This window comes from Megachile rotundata, chromosome 11, assembly GCF_050947335.1.
Source record: "Megachile rotundata isolate GNS110a chromosome 11, iyMegRotu1, whole genome shotgun sequence".
NCBI lineage: Eukaryota > Metazoa > Arthropoda > Insecta > Hymenoptera > Megachilidae > Megachile > Megachile rotundata.
The window spans coordinates 6001930-6022625 of record NC_134993.1 but is presented as its reverse complement, the minus strand read 5'-3'; the positions used below and the strand labels follow the sequence as shown (position 1 = coordinate 6022625).

The 20696-nt window shown below is 41.6% G+C and overlaps 2 protein-coding genes across 2 annotated transcripts in view; one reads left to right on the top strand and one right to left on the bottom strand.

Annotated features, from left to right (window-relative positions):
* The window catches only part of LOC143265368 (uncharacterized), a 253696-nt gene that overhangs the window by 174727 nt on the left and 58273 nt on the right, over positions 1-20696 (bottom strand). The gene's annotated exons all lie outside the window — the stretch shown is intronic.
* Positions 1-20696, top strand: part of LOC143263897 (uncharacterized) — a 62749-nt gene that overhangs the window by 10791 nt on the left and 31262 nt on the right. The window lies entirely within an intron of this gene.

Below are 20696 nucleotides of genomic sequence, written 5' to 3'. Positions count from 1 at the left end.
TTGCCCTTCTGTCCTCTTCCCCTACCGCTCCTAGCTCCCTTTGTCCCCAATCCTCTTCCTTCTGCTCCTCTTCTTCTCCACTTCCCGTTCCTCTTTTCGCCACTTCACTAAAAGTCACCTTCTTCAATCCTTCTTGCCTCCCATCTTCTCTTCTCCCTCCTCTTCTCTCCTGTCTCAATGTCTTTATTAATTCTAATTCTCTCTGAATGGGGACTTCCATTTTCTCCCACGTCTCTCTTTTTCCTTTCGCCACTAACGCTGGAAATTCCCCATTGCTTCCTACGAATTCTTCAACGCCTCCCGTTCTACCCCACTCTATATCTCCCGTTGATCTCGCTACAATTTCTTTTGCCGTTTCAAACTCGACATTTCTGTACGCCATCACCTTTCTGATGGCCGCTTCCCTCTGCCATACCCAGCATCTTCTTGCGAGAGATCCGTGCTCTCCACCGCAATTAATACATCTCGGCTTACGTTCGCAGTCTCCATGATAACACTCACCACACACCAAGCATTTTCTTCTCTCCTCCTTGCATTGTGCCTGATAATGTCCATATTTGAAACACTTAAAGCATTGTTTCACCTGTTCTATGTACGGCTCAATTCTAATCCCAATATGTCCTTGCCCTATAAGCAACCTCGTCGGCAACACTCCTCCTCTGAATGTGATCATTATTGTTCTCAACGGAACATATACTACTTTTCCATCTATCACCCTCCTTTTTTTCATTCTTTCCAAAACATACTCCCCTTGGTCCGGCATCGCCTCCTCTCTCAGTTCCTCAACGGAATCCTCCCACTCATGAATAATCCCTCTCCTGAACGCCATTCTGCGTGGAAGAAATGCCTTCACGTTTCCTTCACCTCTGCCGTACTTCTTCAATATCTTATTAGCTTCTCCTCTTCTTTTTGTCGACACTTCTGCTTTGCTGAAATTAATCATACGGATAGTATGTATTTTTACTCCCTCCCCCTGTATTAGTCTGTATATTTTAATAAGGTTGTTCCTTTTTGTCGGTCCTGTATACCCCCTTCCCCTGCCAGTTTGTTGCCCTTTGTTCCTTAAAATTACACATACAATATATTCCTCGCGATCCACGCTCTCATCATATAGGCTTACTTCCCAAACTCTACCTCCTCCGTTCCCCTCTCCCTGTTCTTTTTCCTCGATTTCCTTTGCTGTTTTTCCCGCCACGTGGCTAGGGCCCACGCCATTCTCTTTCTCCTTTGTTACCTCTCCCTCGATCGTCCCATTACTCTTACTCGTCACCCAGTCTTTTCTTAATACACTTACTCCCCTAACTTTATCATAATTCAAACTACTGCTACCTTTTGCGTCCTTGCACCTTTCTTTGTCCTTCGCTCTCTCTTTCAACACAACTTCTGTCTCTTCTTCTTCCGTCCAACACTCACCACGTACTTTTCCACAATGGCCGACCTCTTTAACGTCTCTATTCGCTTCGCCACGCCACCGTTTCCCCTTCTCGGGCGCCACCGTCACTCCCGTCTCCATTGTTGCCAACCTACTCTCCGTCGACTTCTCGTTCCCCTCTTGTCCGTTATTCTCATTGGCTGCCGTACTCGTGCCTACGCCAACTTCACTTCTCTGTATCTCTTTGGCCCTCTTCTTCTCCTTTCCCCTTAACTCCTCTTGCTGTTCTTCTTCCATGTCCCCATCTCTACTCCTCTTTCTACACTCCTCCGTCTCCATTCTCCTTTCTAGCCTTTCCTCTGTCTTCTTTTCCTTAATATCCTCCTCCCTTTTCTTCCTCGACGCACGTATTACCGCGTCTTCATCCTCTGCTAAATATTCCAGAGCCCAGTTCTCTCTCAGTTCCTCTATTTCCTCCTTTTCACCTCCTGTTCCTATTTCCTCCCTCTTCGCCCTACTTTCCTCCTTGTTTGTCTCTCCTCTATTTTCCTCCTCGCTTTCTCGTTCACTGCTGTTCATTCTTTCTCTCTCCATACATTTCTTTCTTCTCTCTCTGCTCCTCACCCTCCTCTCAACTCCTCCCCCCTCACCTTCTCCAGCACTTCTGCTTTTCCCCCGGTTAATGGCCAACCAGGGGAAACCTTTGTTTTTATACAACAATTACTCGTCTATTCGTCCTCTTCTCCTCCTCCTTTATTTTTACAAATACTTATCCAGTTCCACACCTCCTATACACCTCAGCTTATCCCCGCAAACTCAAATAAACCGCAAAATAATATAAAAAACAACCCTCGCATCGACACTCGCACACCTCACTCAATCGCCGCCATCTTAGTCCGGTTAAAGATCTTGAAAATTGTTAGATGAAGTGACAGGTGAGGCTTTCTCTTTGCTTTTTAACCATGTCAGCCTTTTTAAAGGCGTATTTTTGTATACCCACACATGTATACTGTATATTCATATATATATTTCTTATTCTAAGGTTATTCGTGAATTGGCTGATTTTAATTTTAGATTGTGGATATGCTTTTCCTGACGTACGATCGAACTTGTTCTGAGGTGAATATGGACAGTGATAGATCTGTAATCTTAATTCTATTTATTCAAATGACTGGTTATGTGTTTAAAGATAACTTTGTGGACGCTGGCAGCATCGACTCTTTGGTGCTGGTTAATATGGAGCATTATTAGACTGCTAGAAGTGTGAGAAAAGACTTGAAGAGAGTTTTCTGTGTGAATTTTAATACTATAAGATACATATACGCAACTGAGATATGCTATGAAAGAATTGGACTTTACTCTTATTAGTGCTTGGATATGAAGGAGCTTAATCGGTATCCTCTCTTGTATTGAGTTTGGCATACACTTATTTAGAAAAAGGAATAAGTTATACTACTGTTGGCTACCGATTATTGTTTGTCTTTGGTTATTTAATTTATTCCCTTTTATAGGGAACTTGTTTATTTATTTTTCTCTTCTCTTTCCATACTTTTAATAAGGGTTTTCATTATAACACAGGGCAAACTATGATGTCATTAGAGCCTGCCTAGTTCCAGTATTATAGAGGTTTATATAATGTGAAAAAAGTATGCAGCTGATAATAGTGTGTGTGATGTGACGTGTTTTAACCCTGTGGATTATACCAGTGCCCATGATGATTACAGATTTTTATTTATGCAATTGAGCTGTGCAATAGGTAATATCCATATAAAGTGCTCGCTTGTTACGGTTCGCTAACTGTTGTAAGTGACACGTTGCCTACTGTTGTACTGATAGGGTGACGTTATTATGGATACTATTGGAAATTAGTGGCGGAGCAGAGTCTTGTTTGTTATTTTGTATGGGATGGTTCTGGCCGCTTGCTTGTTTGTGATACTCCCTATTTTGGAGTAATAGGAAATCCTGCTTTGATTGCTATAGGATGCTTGAATAACAAGGGACACGAACTGTTGTGCTAGTGTTTTTGATTATATATGGGACCAATAGTAGGGTGTTTATTAGGTGTCTTTGCGTGATGCCTAGATTTTTCTACCAATTTTTGTTGTGTGGTTTATTCATATGAGTTTTCTACAATAGCGCTACTAATACCACCTTCTTTTACTTGGTTTCATTGAAAGAGGTTACCTTAGTATAGGATTATACTATCGGTTCTCTTTGGGTATTATTTAGCACGACTGATCTTTTGGATATATATGAAGAATTGATTCTTCGCACTCAATAATTAGTATTTGATGGCCTTATAGCAAGAATAATGGGCTTCGGCTCGTTATGCTGTATCCTTGTATCTTTACACTTACAACATTGGCTGATAATCAGTCATGAGGGCACAGGTACGTTACTTTACTCATTGCTAAATGACTTTACAAATTTACATGAAATATTTTAGTTCATTTTCTTTCGCCACATATAACAACTATTGTAGAAATGTAGGATGACAGCTGGCCCTATAATAGGGCGAGTTAGGAGAGACTAGGCTTATAGGAATATATATACTGTTTTGGACACTATTTGTAGGTACTTTATTTCCGGTGTAAATGGGCTTATATAAAGTATAATTAATTACAGTTATATAGTTTTTTGAGATATTTAGACCTCATATACACACTGATTTATTAAGCTCATAGAAGATAGGGTCTGGTTTGCGCTCCCTTTATATGGGAACCTGCGCTTCTTTAGGCAATTTTTTTTATTGTTGTATGGTTTCAGCTGAAGCGAAAGCCAAACCTAACTCCCCCTAGAGGGAGGGGCCTTCCGCGTTCCCACGGATGTGCGTACCCCTCTAGGGGGCAACCGCCATAGCCGGTCCCAAGCCCGGTTGAGAAAGGTAGAGGGGCCTAGCCTGGCCTAACCTGTCCCCCCACCGGCCATCCAACGCCGGGTGCAGAAGAGATGCCGAGAGGCGATTGCTCTGCACCCGGGTCAAGGAACCCAAACTTGGCGATGGTTCGGACCAAATAATAATAATAATCTCAGGGATCTTAAGGATAGGATAATTGGGGCTGGGTACGAAGCGGAATTAGTGGTAGGGAAAAGAAAGAAATTGATGTTTACGGGCATAGACCTAGATTTACAAGAAGAAGATCTTAAAGAAACATTCAGTATACAGCATAAACTTTCCGATTTTAGAGTAATCTTTTATAGAAAATCCCTCAGAGGTAGCAAAAATGCGTGCGTGGAATTTCCAGTAGAAGTTGTAGATGATCTCCTCCAGAAAGGGAGGATTAGGATAGGCTGGACCTTGTGTAAGATCACCGAATATTCAGATAACAGACGATGCTACAAATGCGGATCTAAAACACACTTAGCTTGGGCCTGTAAATTGGAGAAGGGAGTTTGTTATTCCTGTGGGCGGGGGGGAACCACATCAGTAAGAACTGCACAGTACAAAGGGAAGAGAGAAATTATACCCCTATAGGTGACACCTTGTTAAAGAGGATGAGGACTCCTGTATCTGGGAAACCGTTAGTTATTAGTGATTTTCAGGAAATGGGAAGTAGGAGGGAAGATTGGATTGGTATAGAGGGAAGCTCTAGGACATTTATGACGAACATCTCCAAGGAGGAGAGGAGGACTGTTACTTTTAGTAATAAGGAAATAAGGAAGGAGGTTAGATCAATCTGTACACAAACGGAGGGTGACCTGTTGGGTAGGAATATAGATAAAACCTGGAGTGAGGTTGTAAAAGAGTGTGGCAAAGTGGTATATAGCCGCTATGATAAGAGTAGGGTAGGAAAGGAGGTAAATATTCGGAAGCGGAATAAGGAGGGAGATATGAAGCGTGGTACTGCAAAGGATGTAGGAGGAGGGTTGGCTGCTGGAGTGAGGGAGAGAGAGTCGAAGCAGAACATTAAGAGAAATAAGGGTAGAGCCGTTTTTATTAAATACACAGAGAGTGAGGGTATCAAGGACATTGGGAATTTTAAGAGGGAAGTAGGTACGCCAAAGAAATTTGTGGTCAAATCAATGAGGATGGCCAGAGGAGGTGGGATTGTGACGGAAATAGAGGAGGAGGAATGTATTGAAGAATGGATTGATTTTATAAGAGAGAAAATTGGCAATAAGGCAAAGATAATAAAGTTAGAACCAAAGGAGGGAATTAGAATTAGGAGGATGGACCCATCTCTAGAAGTTAATGAAATTAACACGTTCCGTGCCGGACCGTTTTTTCAAGACTTTCCGTTCAGGCCGCGTGGGGCGCATACGCCCCACGCTTTAGACTTGTGTTTTTTTGATTTGGCATATACTTTACTATGATTAAAATAATGCAAAAATCATAATCATCAAGGGAAGGATATACATTTTAAGATGCATAATACACAAAAGCAATAAATTTATTTTTCTAGGAATTAGTTTAACAAATACCTGGCTAAACATTACTCTACTAAGCGGCTTGCCTGGCCTGAACGGAAAGTTCAGCGTGGGGCGCATACTAAAAATCACTGCATTCTCTCTAACATCTTGTTCCAATAACTCCAATGCCTTCCAAACAGCCCACGCCTCCACCGTAAAAATGGAACACTCCTTCATCACTGCAAAACCATGCTCTTCCCATTCCTCATTGCCTCTCTTGATAACCACCGCTGCCCCTCCTAATTCTCTATTCTTCATCCTCGATCCATCCGTATAAACTTCTACTGATCTTTCTCCTTCTCTGATCCATTTTCTTTTGATTTCGTCTAGCACCGTGTTAATTGGGACATTTCCTCACTGCAGTGCTACTCCTTTCTCTACCTCTACCCAATTTTCTACTTTAACATTACACAATTCACTTCTCTCATACACATATCTCTTCTCAACTTTATCCCTTATCTCTATGGTGTTCCTCCATGCCAACGCCAAGATTTCATTATCCCCACTACTCTCCCCTATATCTCTATATCTAACCATTCCTTCTATTGCTTTACACACTTCCTTATCCATTCTGTAATACTTTTTCACCACATACACTACTCAAAAAAATTAAGGGAACAAAAAAATTCCTTAAAATTTTAGGTCATTTTCAGATTGCTGTATCTCCGTTGGTATTAATCACAGAAGAATTCTAGAACAGTCATTTTGAAGCTTCAGGCCTCTAGTTTTCGGCGCTTTGTCTCAAGAGTATTTTGCGCCTATTTTCATTAACAAAATATGCAAAAAATCACGATGAAAAAATTAAAAAATTTTTTTTCTTTTTTGTACGGTTTGCACTGACGCAGATAAATTTTTTTGAATAATGCCATTTATAGGACGCTATTCTTTGTTTCTTCCCCTATAATTTGCATGTCCAGGAAGTCGATTTCGACGTTTGGTTACTAAGTTATGAGCTACCAAAGCAAAAATGACGCTTTTTCCTTTGATAGTCATTATTTCATGAACCCAGCATCGAACAAAAATTCTGAATACGGTTCCAGAAAGCAGAGAGTATACCCTTTAAGATGGCTATCTCAGTTTTTCACTAAATGTTTTCTTTTTATGCTTAATATTGATGTAAAAAAACGTCAAAAAACGGTGTTTTTTCCTCAAATTACAAAAGTTACGATATCTTTGTAAATAAGTATTGTAATGATTACGCCTATGTTTTTTTTTTAAGCTCATATTGCTCACTAAATGTATGCGAAGTTTCAAATCGCTCCGATTCGTTGTTCCCTATGACCCAATGGATCAAACTTTGACATTTGAACGAAAAGAGGTAAGGAAACGTCATTACTGTTCCGATACGCGACTAGTGCGCTTGATGGATAAAAATGTTTGTGCCTTTACATTTACCGGTACTATTGCGGAATTTTTAAAGAATGCTTTGATTTGAGAAGACCGGATTACGCTTTTTCTTCCATGTGTGTGTACCGCGTATGTGCCGGTATGAACGTGGGCCCGTGCAGTCAAATGTGAGCGCGCAGTGCAGCATGCGCGCGCATCTAAGTATGCGCGCGCATCCAAGTATGCGCAGCTAACTGTGCGCCGTTAAATATGCGCGCCTGTGCATACGACGCTTACATTTCACGTTCAGGTCCCTGCGCATTCATTGGCAATAGCGAACTCATTAACGATACGTCGTACGTTCACGTATTGCTAATTGAACCCACATTAAATCGACACATACTTCTCATTTTTCCTAAGGCATTTTGTTTTCTCGGCAGGAAAAATTTTAAATTGCTAAATTTAAAAAATTTTGGTAAATTTGAAAAATTTTTAATTGGTAAATTTTAAATTTTAAATTTAATTTGGTAAATTGGAAAATTTTAAATTGGTAAATTTTAAATTTAATTTGGTAAATTGGAAAATTTTAAATTGGTGAATTTAAAATTTACTTAAAAATTCTTGCTTACGGAATAAAAATTTTATAAAATTTTTTATTCGATTATGGCTCGACGTCATTTGAGTGAGGCGGAAGTTGCTCGTCTCGTAACCCTCGTCGAGGGGGGCTATCGTTACCGCGAAATCGGGAACATGATGGGTATAAGTCTGTCGGTCGTTTGTCGAACTTATGCACGATACCAACAGACTGGCAGATACGGCCGACGTCCAGGTCAAGGTCGGGCACGTATCACTACCCCAAGAGATGATAGGGCAATAGTAAGACACGTAAGAGTTGAACCCTTTGCCCATGCGGATGCTATTGCCCTGCGATTTCGAAACCGCCGCCATCAACAATCTCAGCGCACCATTTCAGGTCAAACTGTTCGAAATCGTTTGAGGCAGGTTGGATTACGAGCGAGACAACCTGTTCGCGTACCAATGCTTACGCCTAGACATTGCTGCAATCGTTTAACGTATGCACGTCAGCACGTCAATTGGCGGACACGCCAATGGAACAATGTGTTGTTCACAGACGAATCGAGATTTTGCCTCCACGGAAACGATCGGCGTCCTCAAGTTTGGCGTTATCGCGGAGAGCGAAATCGTCAGAGAAACACTGTTCCTGTAGCAGCGTATAATGGTGGTTCGGTAATGGTTTGGGCAGGTATTTCGCGGTTTAACCGGACGCAATTGGTAATCGTACGTGGTAGGTTGAATGCTAGCCGGTATATCAATGAAATTTTACGTCCACATGTCCTACCTTTTCGTCAACGAATTGGAAACCGATTTCGATTAGTCCAAGATAATGCTCGGCCACATACAGCGAACATTACAAGACGGTTCCTGTCGCAACACCGAATTAATACGCTACCACATCCAGCAATGAGCCCAGATCTAAATCCAATTGAACACGTTTGGGATATAATGGGACGTCGATTGCGAACGGAGTATCCGCATTTAAGGAATTTACGTGCGCTGGAAAATGCGCTCCTTCGAATTTGGGACCAAATTCCACAAACCATGATACGGCGATGCGTTAATATGCGTGAACGATTGCAGGATGTGATTAACAACCGTGGTCGTAATACTAGGTATTAAATTTTAAAGTCCTCGAATTTTTATTAAGATAAGAAAATTACACCCACGCGCGCAAGACATTGCTGCAGGTGCTCATACGTGCACGCGCCCACATTCGTATACGTGCATATACACAGCACACATACACACGGACTCACACAACACAAAAGGAAGCGTATATCCAATCCTCTCAGACAAAAGAATTTTTTAAAAATTCTGCGATAGTACCAGTAAATGTAGAGACACAAACTTTTTCCCTAACCAACGGATTAATCGTGGATTGGAGCAGTAATGACGTTTCTTTAGCTCTTTTCGTTCAAATTTCAAAGTTTGATCCATCGATTCATAGGGAACAAGGAATCGGTGCCATTTGAAACTTCACCTACATTTTGTGGACACTATGAGCTTAACTCTTTCGCTACGGCAGCACCGTCCGCCGAAGTACCGTCACTAAACAGAACGCTCATACCCAAATGTCATGATATGGATGTCGCTATATGCGGCGCTCGTACCCACAGGTCGTCGAGCGAATTTTGTTTTCTCCAGTACTTGTAAATTTGATATCCAGTATTACCACCACGGTTGTTAATCACATCCTGCAATCGTTCACGCATATTAACGCATCGCCGTATCATGGTTTGTGGAATTTGGTCCCAAATTCGAAGGAGCGCATTTTCCAGCGCACGTAAATTCCTTAAATGCGGATACTCCGTTCGCAATCGACGTCCCATTATATCCCAAACGTGTTCAATTGGATTTAGATCTGGGCTCATTGCTGGATGTGGTAGCGTATTAATTCGGTGTTGCGACAGGAACCGTCTTGTAATGTTCGCTGTATGTGGCCGAGCATTATCTTGGACTAATCGAAATCGGTTTCCAATTCGTTGACGAAAAGGTAGGACATGTGGACGTAAAATTTCATTGATATACCGGCTAGCATTCAACCTACCACGTACGATTACCAATTGCGTCCGGTTAAACCGCGAAATACCTGCCCAAACCATTACCGAACCACCATTATACGCTGCTACAGGAACAGTGTTTCTCTGACGATTTCGCTCTCCGCGATAACGCCAAACTTGAGGACGCCGATCGTTTCCGTGGAGGCAAAATCTCGATTCGTCTGTGAACAACACATTGTTCCATTGGCGTGTCCGCCAATTGACGTGCTGACGTGCATACGTTAAACGATTGCAGCAATGTCTAGGCGTAAGCATTGGTACGCGAACAGGTTGTCTCGCTCGTAATCCAACCTGCCTCAAACGATTTCGAACAGTTTGACCTGAAATGGTGCGCTGAGATTGTTGATGGCGGCGGTTTCGAAATCGCAGGGCAATAGCATCCGCATGGGCAAAGGGTTCAACTCTTACGTGTCTTACTATTGCCCTATCATCTCTTGGGGTAGTGATACGTGCCCGACCTTGACCTGGACGTCGGCCGTATCTGCCAGTCTGTTGGTATCGTGCATAAGTTCGACAAACGACCGACAGACTTATACCCATCATGTTCCCGATTTCGCGGTAACGATAGCCCCCCTCGACGAGGGTTACGAGACGAGCAACTTCCGCCTCACTCAAATGACGTCGAGCCATAATCGAATAAAAAATTTTATGAAATTTTTATTCCGTAAGCAAAAATTTTTAAGTAAATTTTAAATTTGTTAATTTAAAATGCGCGCGCACACATTCATACCTGCATATACACGGCACACATACACACTAACTTTCACACACAAGAGAAAGCGTAACCCGATCTTCTCAAATCAAAGCATTCTTTAAAAATTCCGCAATAGTACCGGTAAATGTAAAGGCACAAACATTTTTATCCATCAAGCGCACTAGTCGCGTATCGGAACAGTAATGACGTTTCCTTACCTCTTTTCGTTCAAATGTCAAAGTTTGATCCATTGGGTCATAGGGAACAACGAATCGGAGCGATTTGAAACTTCGCATACATTTAGTGGGCAATATGAGCTTAAAAAAAAAACATAGGCGTAATCATTACAATACTTATTTACAAAGATATTGTAACTTTTGTAATTTGAGGAAAAAACACCGTTTTTTGACGTTTTTTTACATCAATATTAAGCATAAAAAGAAAACATTTAGTGAAAAACTGAGATAGCCATCTTAAAGGGTATACTCTCTGCTTTCTGGAACCGTATTCAGAATTTTTGTTCGATGCTGGGTTCATGAAATAATGACTATCAAAGGAAAAAGCGTCATTTTTGCTTTGGTAGCTCATAACTTAGTAACCAAACGTCGAAATCGACTTCCTGGACATGCAAATTATAGGGGAAGAAACAAAGAATAGCGCCCTATAAATGGCATTATTCAAAAAAATTTATCTGCGTCAGTGCAAACCGTACAAAAAAGAAAAAAAATTTTTTAATTTTTTCATCGTGATTTTTTGCATATTTTGTTAATGAAAATAGGCGCAAAATACTCTTGAGACTAAGCGCCGAAAACTAGAGGCCTGAAGCTTCAAAATGACTATTTTGGAATTCTTCTGTGATTAATACCAACGGAGATACAGCAATCTGAAAATGACCTAAAATTTTAAGCAATTTTTTTGTTCCCTTAATTTTTTTGAGTAGTGTATCTTTCCGTTAACATTTCTATTCGCATATCCAATCTCATTATTCCTGCCTCAACCTCCATAACATTTATTGGAGTTGATATTCTGTAGCCTAACGCAGCCCTAATCCCAGCATTATGCAACTTTTGTATCCTATCCCTATTTTTTTTATAAGTCAGGTACAAATTTCCTCCATACTTTATCACAGACCTCATAAGCGCTTTAAAGATCTTTAGCATCACAGAGGGGCAAGCCCCTTTCCTTACACCTCAAATACATCTTAGCATATTCAGTCTTTTCTTCAGTCTTTCTATTACATACTCAGTGTGTTCCCTAAACAACATTTTCCTATCAAGAATTATTCCTAGAAATTTTGCGCATTCACACTCCTTCACCGACACTCCATTAATCATGATATCTTCCTTCCTGCAACTAACACCCCTCTTATTACCTATAAATGTAACTACTTGTGTCTTCTCTTCTGCAATTTTCAACCCTCGCTTTCCCAAATTACTACACAATCTCCTCACTGCTTCCTCCAATTTCTTCAAACCTTCCTTTCTATTTTCATATATCACATAAACTACTATGTCGTCTGCATATTGTAATATCTTTGCACCTAGTTCTCTAATCCCTTCCACTATTCCTGTGGTGTACAGATTATATAGTAAAGGACTTAATACAGATCCCTGAGGTAAGCCTCTTTTCAAAGTAAATACCCTACCTTCCGCCTCACTTTGCATTATTACTATCTCTCCTCTCTTGTAACCACTTATTAACATACACACGCATCCTTTCTGGACACCCCATGTCTCTTAATATTCTTACCATTACATCATGATTTACCGAATCATAGGCAGCCTTAACATCTATGAAAGCAGCCACCGTTTCCTTTCCTTTATCAAGTCCTTCCCTTATATTACACATAAGTATATTGATATTATCTATCGTAGCCCTCCTCTTCCTAAAACCATTCTGGTTCCTGTCCAGCTTTTCCTCCGACTCTGCCCATAACCTTACTCTCTCATTAACCATTCTCTTCATAACCTTTCCTAAACAATTTAATAATGAAATAGGTCTTAAAGCTTTTTTCTTTGGTTTCGGGATCAGTCTTACCCTTGTTTTTTTCCACATCGCCGGCACCTCCCCCTTAACCCAAACCTCGTTATATAATTTAATTAACCCTTCTTTCCATCCCTTCGTCAATTTTTTAATAACTGAGAAGTCTATACCGTCCTCTCCTGGTGCAGATTTATTCTTAAGCAATCTCAGTACTCTTTCCAATTCATCTATATCAAATTCACTATCATACCTGTCGCCATTCCTATCTCTATTTGCCCAATCTACTTCCCTCTCCACCCTTAAACTATCCTCTATCGTTCCCATCACTTCTTCATTTCCACTCACCCCACATAACCCAACAATCTTTTCCGCCTCTTCCCTTTCTAACCTAATTTTTTCTTCTTTACTCAAAACACTTTCATTTTTCTTCTCGTTCCCTTCATTATTGCTTTGACTCTTTTCCAAAGTGTACCTACACTTACCCTATTGTTAATTCCCTCTACAAATTTATCCCATGACTCTCTTTTCTTTTCTTTAATTACCCTATCCATTTCCTTCCTTGCCTCTAACATTCTATTCCAATTTTCTAAACATGGCTTCTTTAGCATATTATTCACAGCTTTCTTCCTCTCTCCCTTTAATCTTTCACACTCCCCATCCCACCACACATTTCTTTTACCCCTCTTGTACATAATTTCCCTTTGAATCCCTTTTTTCTCTAATCTGTTCTTTTTTCCCTTCCTCCCATCTACCATACACTCCACTATCCCTTCCTGCAGCATACTAGTTATTTGTATACATTTCTGTTCTACCCCAATGCCACTTCTCGCAACATCAGTTACCCACACTTCCTTCTCTAGCAACCATTTCAGAAATTTAGCTTGATCCAATTTCTCCATTTTAAATTTCCTGGTACCCTTTGCCTCTGGAACCCGATCAGGCACTTCTCCTATCCTCAATGACAGAACCTGGTGGTCAGACCCCATAGTTTCCCCTGATTCAGATACCGTCATTTTCATTTAAATATCTCCCGGTGCTATAAACAGGTCAATATTTGTAGACCTTTGACCTACCCTGCCGATCCTGGACAAGGTGTCAAAATTAATTACTGCTAGATTCATTTCCTCCAACACTTCCTCTAACATTTCACCTGCCACATCATTACACTCACAATTCCATGTTTTACTCTTGACGTTAAAGTCCCCTAAGAACATAATTCTATCATGGCTATTAACATTTCCAAATAACTTTCTCCATATTCCCTTATCTATTCTTCCTCCCGGCCTTCTATACACCACCACCATCTCTATTTCTCCAGCGACTGTATCCACGCCTAAAGACATACATTCCATTATGCTGTCTGTCATTCCCCGATCTTTCTTAAACCTAACCTTTAAATCGTCCCTGGCTAGCACCACAATCGTCCCTGGCTAGCTCCACCTCTCCTATCCACCGAACAACCCAACGAACAATCCTTACGAAACGATTGCCATCCTTGGATTTTAAAAATATCTTCCGGGATTAACCAACTTTTCACCACTATTATTACATCAAAATCCTCACCTAACCTTCTAACTTCCTCTACTTTATTTCTTACGCTTCTCGCGTTCCATAACGCTACTCTCATGCCTCACAACATACACACTCACACAACATCCACACTTTGCTACTCACCACCCATATCACACACCTTAGAGTCTCTACACATTTTCCGTTTATAAATCTTCTTCTTCCTTCATCTTCTTTTCCCTTATTGTCTTCATCCAATTCTTTTTTCTCTGCCTCTCACTCTCCTCCTACATTTCCTTCAATCTTCTCTTCTCCTTCTCTTGTTCCTCATATACCCTCCTCTCTCTCACTGCTTCCCTGCTTATCTTTTCCACTTGCTTCACCTCGCACTGCCCATCACGAGGTTCTGTAATCTCCACCTTCCTGTCATCTTCCACGACAACCGGCATCTTCTTACTAAGCCTTGGTTTTTGTTTCAAATCCAAATGTTTTTTAATTTCAAAATAACATCCTTCGAAATTTTTCCTTTTTATCAGTTTTATGAGTTCCTCCATCAACTCATCCTCCTCCTTCTTACTCGATTTATCTGGTTTCCCCTCCAAGTACTTCCTATTTCCTCCTTCTGTCCTCCCACCTTTCTCCATTTTCTCCCTTCCTTCTCGCATTTCCTGCACATCCACCTCCTTTTCTCTCTCCACACTTCCTTCATCACATCTACCGCTTTCCTCCTTTTCCCCCTCACTCCAGATCAAAAACCTATTTCCACGCTCCCTGTCTCTTCTTTCTTCCTCTTGCTTTTTCCTTCCGTCTATTACTTTTGGCCGTACTTCACCTACTACCTTCGACCAACCTCCTTCACCTTCCTCAGTCCTCTTGTCCATATACCTCTCCTTTACTCCTCCTACAACACTACTATATAGCACCTTTTTCCTATCTAATCCAATTCCTTTTCTAATCCTCTCCATTTCTCCTCCTATTGGAACTTCTCTCTTTTCCCAGACATCTACCGTCTTTTTCTTCTGCAGCCCAGGGAATTCTCTACTTCCCTCATCTGCATTCCTCTCATCCTTCTTCCCTCTTACACTTTCTATACCTGCAGTCCTTTCAATCACCTCTTTTGCTGTCTCAAATTCAACATTTCTATATGCCATAACTTTCCTTATGGCATACTCTTTTTGGAACATCCAACATTCTCTGTCCTCATCCGCTGCATGATTTCCTTTACAATCGACACATTTGGCTACCTCTTCACATTTACCATGGAAATCTTTCCCACACTTTCCACATAAGCTCCTCTTCCCCTTACAAAACTTCATGGTATGTTCAAAACGCCAGCACCTAAAACATTGCTTTACTCATTCAACGTAAGGCCATATCCTTACCCCCACATGGCCCTGTCCAATTAGCAGAGATACTGGCAGTGTACCTCCCCTGAATGTTATCAGGAGTGGCTCCCCAATTACTCCTTTTCCATCTCTCCTTTCTTCTCTAGACCTCCTTCCCAATGGGGGAGTATCTCTCCAACAGATACTCCCCCTGACCTGGCGTTGCTTCCTCTTGCAATTCTTCCATCGTTCCCACCCAGTCTCTAATTACCCCCTTCCTGAACCTCTTCCTCATTGGTAAGAATGCCCCCACAATACCCTCACTTCTTTCATAGTCCTGTAACATTTTATTTGCATCCTCCCTCGTCCGAAATGTCACTTCCGCTTTACAAAAGCCAACCATCCTGATTGATTCTATCTTCAAACCAGATCCCTGCACAAATCTATATATTTTCATGAGATTTGCTCTCTTAAACTTGGCAATATGCCTACTCTTCAAAAACAATTCCACTATAAACTCAGTGTTATTATCATTTTCACCATACCTATGACAAAATCTTTCTCCATTTCTGCCTCCTTTTTCCTGTCCTTCCTTTCTTTCCTGCCCATTTTTTGATCCCCCTGTGCTTTCCTTTATACCTCTGAATTATATCTTTTTCTTTAATGTTCAACTGCCTTATCTCCCTAACCCTTAATTTGTTCTCAGTAACTACTTCCTTTCCTCCTTCATTTCCCTCCTCCACCTCCATTTTCTTTTCTTTCTTTTCCCCTTTTCCCTCTGATGCGTCACATCCCTGCGTTGGCCCTGGCATAATTCCTGCTTCCTCTACTTCCTCTGTACTTTCAAAACTTTCACTCTCCTCTGTTTCTTCTTCCTCTTCCTTTTTCTCTTTTTTCCTCAAATCTTCCTGTTCTTCATCCAGTTCTCTACCTCTCTTTCTCTCTACCCCATTCGACACTACCTTCCCTGTTTCTTCTTCCTCCCCTTTTGTCTCTTTTACTCCATTGTCTTCAATAATAACTCCTTTCCCTTTACCACTTTCCTTGCTTAACACCTCGTTTACTTCCAGTGACCTCAATACCTCCTCTTCATCTTCTTTCAAAAACTCCACATCCCAATTCTCTACTTTACCCACAAGGGACTTTCCTTTACTGACATCCTTTTCTATTTCTTTGACCATTCTACACTCTCCCCTGTCCATAACCTCCATACCATTTGCAACACTCTTTTCTCTTTGGTTTACTTTTTCGATATTTCAATTGCACATCTTTCCGCAAATACTTCCCCTGACCTCTTACAGAACTTACTGCACGCACTTTCTTCCTTTTCTTTGTAAAAGTCTATTAATCACCAGAACTTCAAAACTAGCCCCCCGCGCACCACGTGGGCATACGGGGGAAATATTCTAACCCACCTATACCACTTTAAAACTCGCTTTACCTTCCGCGCTTATTCTTCGTCAAATCCCACCTCCCTTCTTCATTTTCTACACCTCCAACTTAGCTAACTAAAGGAAATACAACTAAAAAAAACCAACAATATCTCTCGCTTGATAAAACCACTTCCTACTCCTACGCCGCCATTTTCTCTTTTTCCTGGACTATATCTGGTTTAAGGTTAAGGTTTTTTATTTTCTCCCAAAGAAGATGGCGACTTTGGCCAGATTATGGCTCATTGCGCCTACAATATTCTCTACTGCTTACAACATCTCAACAACGCCATCTCGCTCCCTTATCATAAAGCGCACGTTTCTATATTCGCCCTTAGGTTTCCCATCTCATACACTATTTCATACTCACACTCCCCACACACATTCATCCACATACCAGCATTGCACTTATTATAAATAAAGTTACCATCCAAACTATAAACTATAACCGTTATAATCGCTTCCAGTCTCTGTATACATATATCTATAAAAATAACTGTATTTATATCTCTGTTCATAAAAATAAAAATTATATCTCTTTTCTCACTCGAAAAATACTTTCTAATCACAGTTTTATTTTGCATTTCTTGATAAATGCTCCAATCAGTCTCAGCGGTTTGAAAGCACCCATCTCTTTGGTCTCGAAGAAATTACTATCTTTCCCTACCTTACATCTTTCCATTCTCTCCACAAACTTCACCCTTTCATTCTCGTATTTATCACATTCCCACAAAACGTGGTCTATATCTTCTACTCTCTCACACGTCTCACAGTAGGGCTCGTTTATCATGAACTTCCTAAAGAGCGACCATCCCAAATTGTAATGATTCGCTCTAATTCTGTTTAGGCTGCAGATTGTATCCCTTCCCACCTGCCCTATTCCTTTGAACCATGGAGTGTCCTTGCCCACATTGTTCCATCTTGCCTCATAATATTTCCCCCCCTTATACTCCCCCTGTCTAAGCTGCCTCTCCGTAGATCTCTCCCATTCTCTATCCCTCATCCTTCTCTTATAATCCTTCAGGGTATATTTCACCCAGAAATCAGCGTCCCCGAACGTTGCCTCCTTTGCCACTCTATCCGCCCTCTCATTTCCCTCTATCCCCACATGAGCAGGGATCCACGCAATCGCCACTTTTCCTCCTATCACTCCCCCATTCTCCACCCTCCAATTCCTTTTCTTTATCCTATTTCTAATTTCATCTATCATGTCCCCTCGTCCTGCCCTCTGTTGTCGTTTGCCAGTTTTCTTATCACACTCAGGGAATCCGACATGATTAACACATTACATTCCCTATATCTACCATCCGCTATCTCCACCGCCCTGCCTACCGCTATCATCTCGATTGTGTATACCGAACATTCCGCAGGCGCGGTGAACATTTCCTCTTCCTACCTATCCCCTCCGTGCCTAATAACTATCGCTCCCCCTCCACTCTTTCTACCGTCTATTCTTGACCCATCCGTATAAATCTCTATTACTTCTTTCATGTTAAAGAATTTTTGTTTAAGTTCCCCTATCAAAACCCCCTCTCCTATAGGATTGTCAGAATATCCCACGCCCAATTCCATCTCCAGACACCTCTCCATCCTATACAGGGTGTCTCACAACTCGTGTAGGTCCCTGAAATGGGGGGTAGCTGACGTGATTCTAAGCAAGATTTCCCTTTGCAAAAATCGGGTTTGAAGCGTCGTTTTTGAGTTATTAACGAAAAACACGGACCAATCAGAGCGCCGGGATTACACTCGCCGAGAAGCGGGAGCGAAAGCTTCGAGCCAGTCGCCGGAGTGCGAGCGCGGTCAACTGAGTTTTTCTCGGAACTGTCTTAACGTCTAATAAGAAGTCTTTACATCGAAACTCAGTTAAATAACTAACAGAATAATTAAAAGTAATGTTCATTTATTCATTCCTCATGAAGGAGGATCGGAATTAGTTATGTGTAATTGACACAAAGTATGCAAATGGAATTTATTGAATACTGCAATTCGTTAACGACAAGGAATGTGACATTAAATATCGAAATTTTTTTGTTTTATTTCCGACAATAATATTGGCCAACGAATTTACGTATTTTAATAGGAAATACTTATTCTGTTTGTGATAAAAAAGAGTTTCAATGTGAGATCTAAGAAATGTATTAACGTCTCTACTAATTTACAGTGTAACGCGATAACTGAGGCGCGAACTACTCGCGCCGCCGATAGGTGGCGAGAACCGTGAGTCGCGGTTTCTCGCGGCATAACCGGCTACCGATCGCGTATATGAGTCGGCGCGAGATACCGAACTACCGGAGAGCGTCCGGTACCGTCTTAGCGAGCGCACCGATCCGAGCGAGCAAACCGACGCCGAACATAGCTCTCCGACGATTTTTGGTTGTAACCCTGATTCCTCCGACAGGGGGTGGACGTACGGAGTGTGTTATCCGCAGCCTACAGTCCGCCGGTATCCCCTGTATCTCCCGGTCCTGTCGTCGTGGCAACGCTACGAAACGGGGACATCCCGACCGCCAAGAAGACACCCGTGTGTTATCGGCAGAGTGTCCTTGGGCTCACGGTCTCCTGCCAGGGGAGGACGGCGTGTGGTATCGGCAGCCGTTCCGACCTATAACCGGCAACGTGTGGAACTCCGCTCCTAGTATTCCTACCCTACCCAGCGACAGTTGTATAGCGGAAACCGACCCGGACCTAGCGACTGTGCGATTCCCGGCGACCGCGGGCTCACCGCGAGCCCACCGGTGTTATAACAGGAAATTTATTAAAATAAGACTCACCCACTCTTTGAAAATAATCCTGTTTGTTAATAATCCGAGAGTGAAAGTGATGGGGTAATTGTCACGGGGTCGTCCTGCCGATGTTGACCTGTCGCAGACATTGGCACCTTATAACACAGCTGGTGGCACTCACAGGTCACTGCACTGTCTTTATTTCAAAACACTTTTGTTTTCACTTTCACTTTCTGGAGAATCCCTGGTAAAAGGTATTGTCCCTCCCGATGCCTCCGAGGGTGTCCGAAAGGGGCCGATTATTTTAATATTGTCCTGGACTGCTCCTGTGATTAATAATAATCCCCCAAGATCCATGTTGAAAACTGCAGGTGCTGTGAAAAGTCCTGAGAATTTAGATTATGCGGCCGTATAAACTTATACGTGCATCTCGTTCTCTTGAAGAATTCGATGTACCGCGGTGCGATTCATACTGAAATAAAATACAGAAATGTATTAATAAATGAGAAAGGATACTTTAATATTGACGTTTAAATACTATTAACATTAGTTACCCTAAACGGCGAGCGACGTCTCCTATGCTTAGCGTTCCATCTTCATGGAACTCTTCGACTACCTCGCGTTCCTTTTACACTCGACGTAAATATAAAAAATATTATAAAATTCTGTGTTAGACCTTTGCAGAGACATTTCGATGGTTACTGTCCAGCAGCTCTCACGAAAATGCTCACGGGTCAAACATAGTTTTCTTTCCAAAAACCACTCTGCCTTTACCCACCCCATGGCTCAATATCTTAACAAAAGTGTGCATATTGTTTGAACGACTTCCCCGAGTCTGATTGGCATCTTTAAACGTCCGCACGTATTTTTCGAAACAATCAATTATACGACAGCCGATAGCTGCGAGACTCGAATTCACCTGGATTGCCCATTGTCCCATTTAGGCTTGACCGTGCAATAAATTGTGCGAAGGCGAACTAACGAAATGCTAATTACCTTAGATGACCCTTTCTACCAGACATTAAACATTCTGGTATTCTTATACCCCCTATACACTTAAGTAGATTCATTCTTTTCCTTAATTTCACAATCATGTGGTCCGTGTGTTTTTTAAAGCTCAATGTTTCATGCAACCACATTCCCAAAAACTTTGCCGCGTCAGTCCCTCTTATCCTTTCCCCATTAACCTCGAAGCTCTCTCTCCTATAATACATCCCTCTTCTCCTCCCCGCATATGTTACTATTTGTGTTTTTTCTACCGAAATTGATAAACCTATTTTAACTA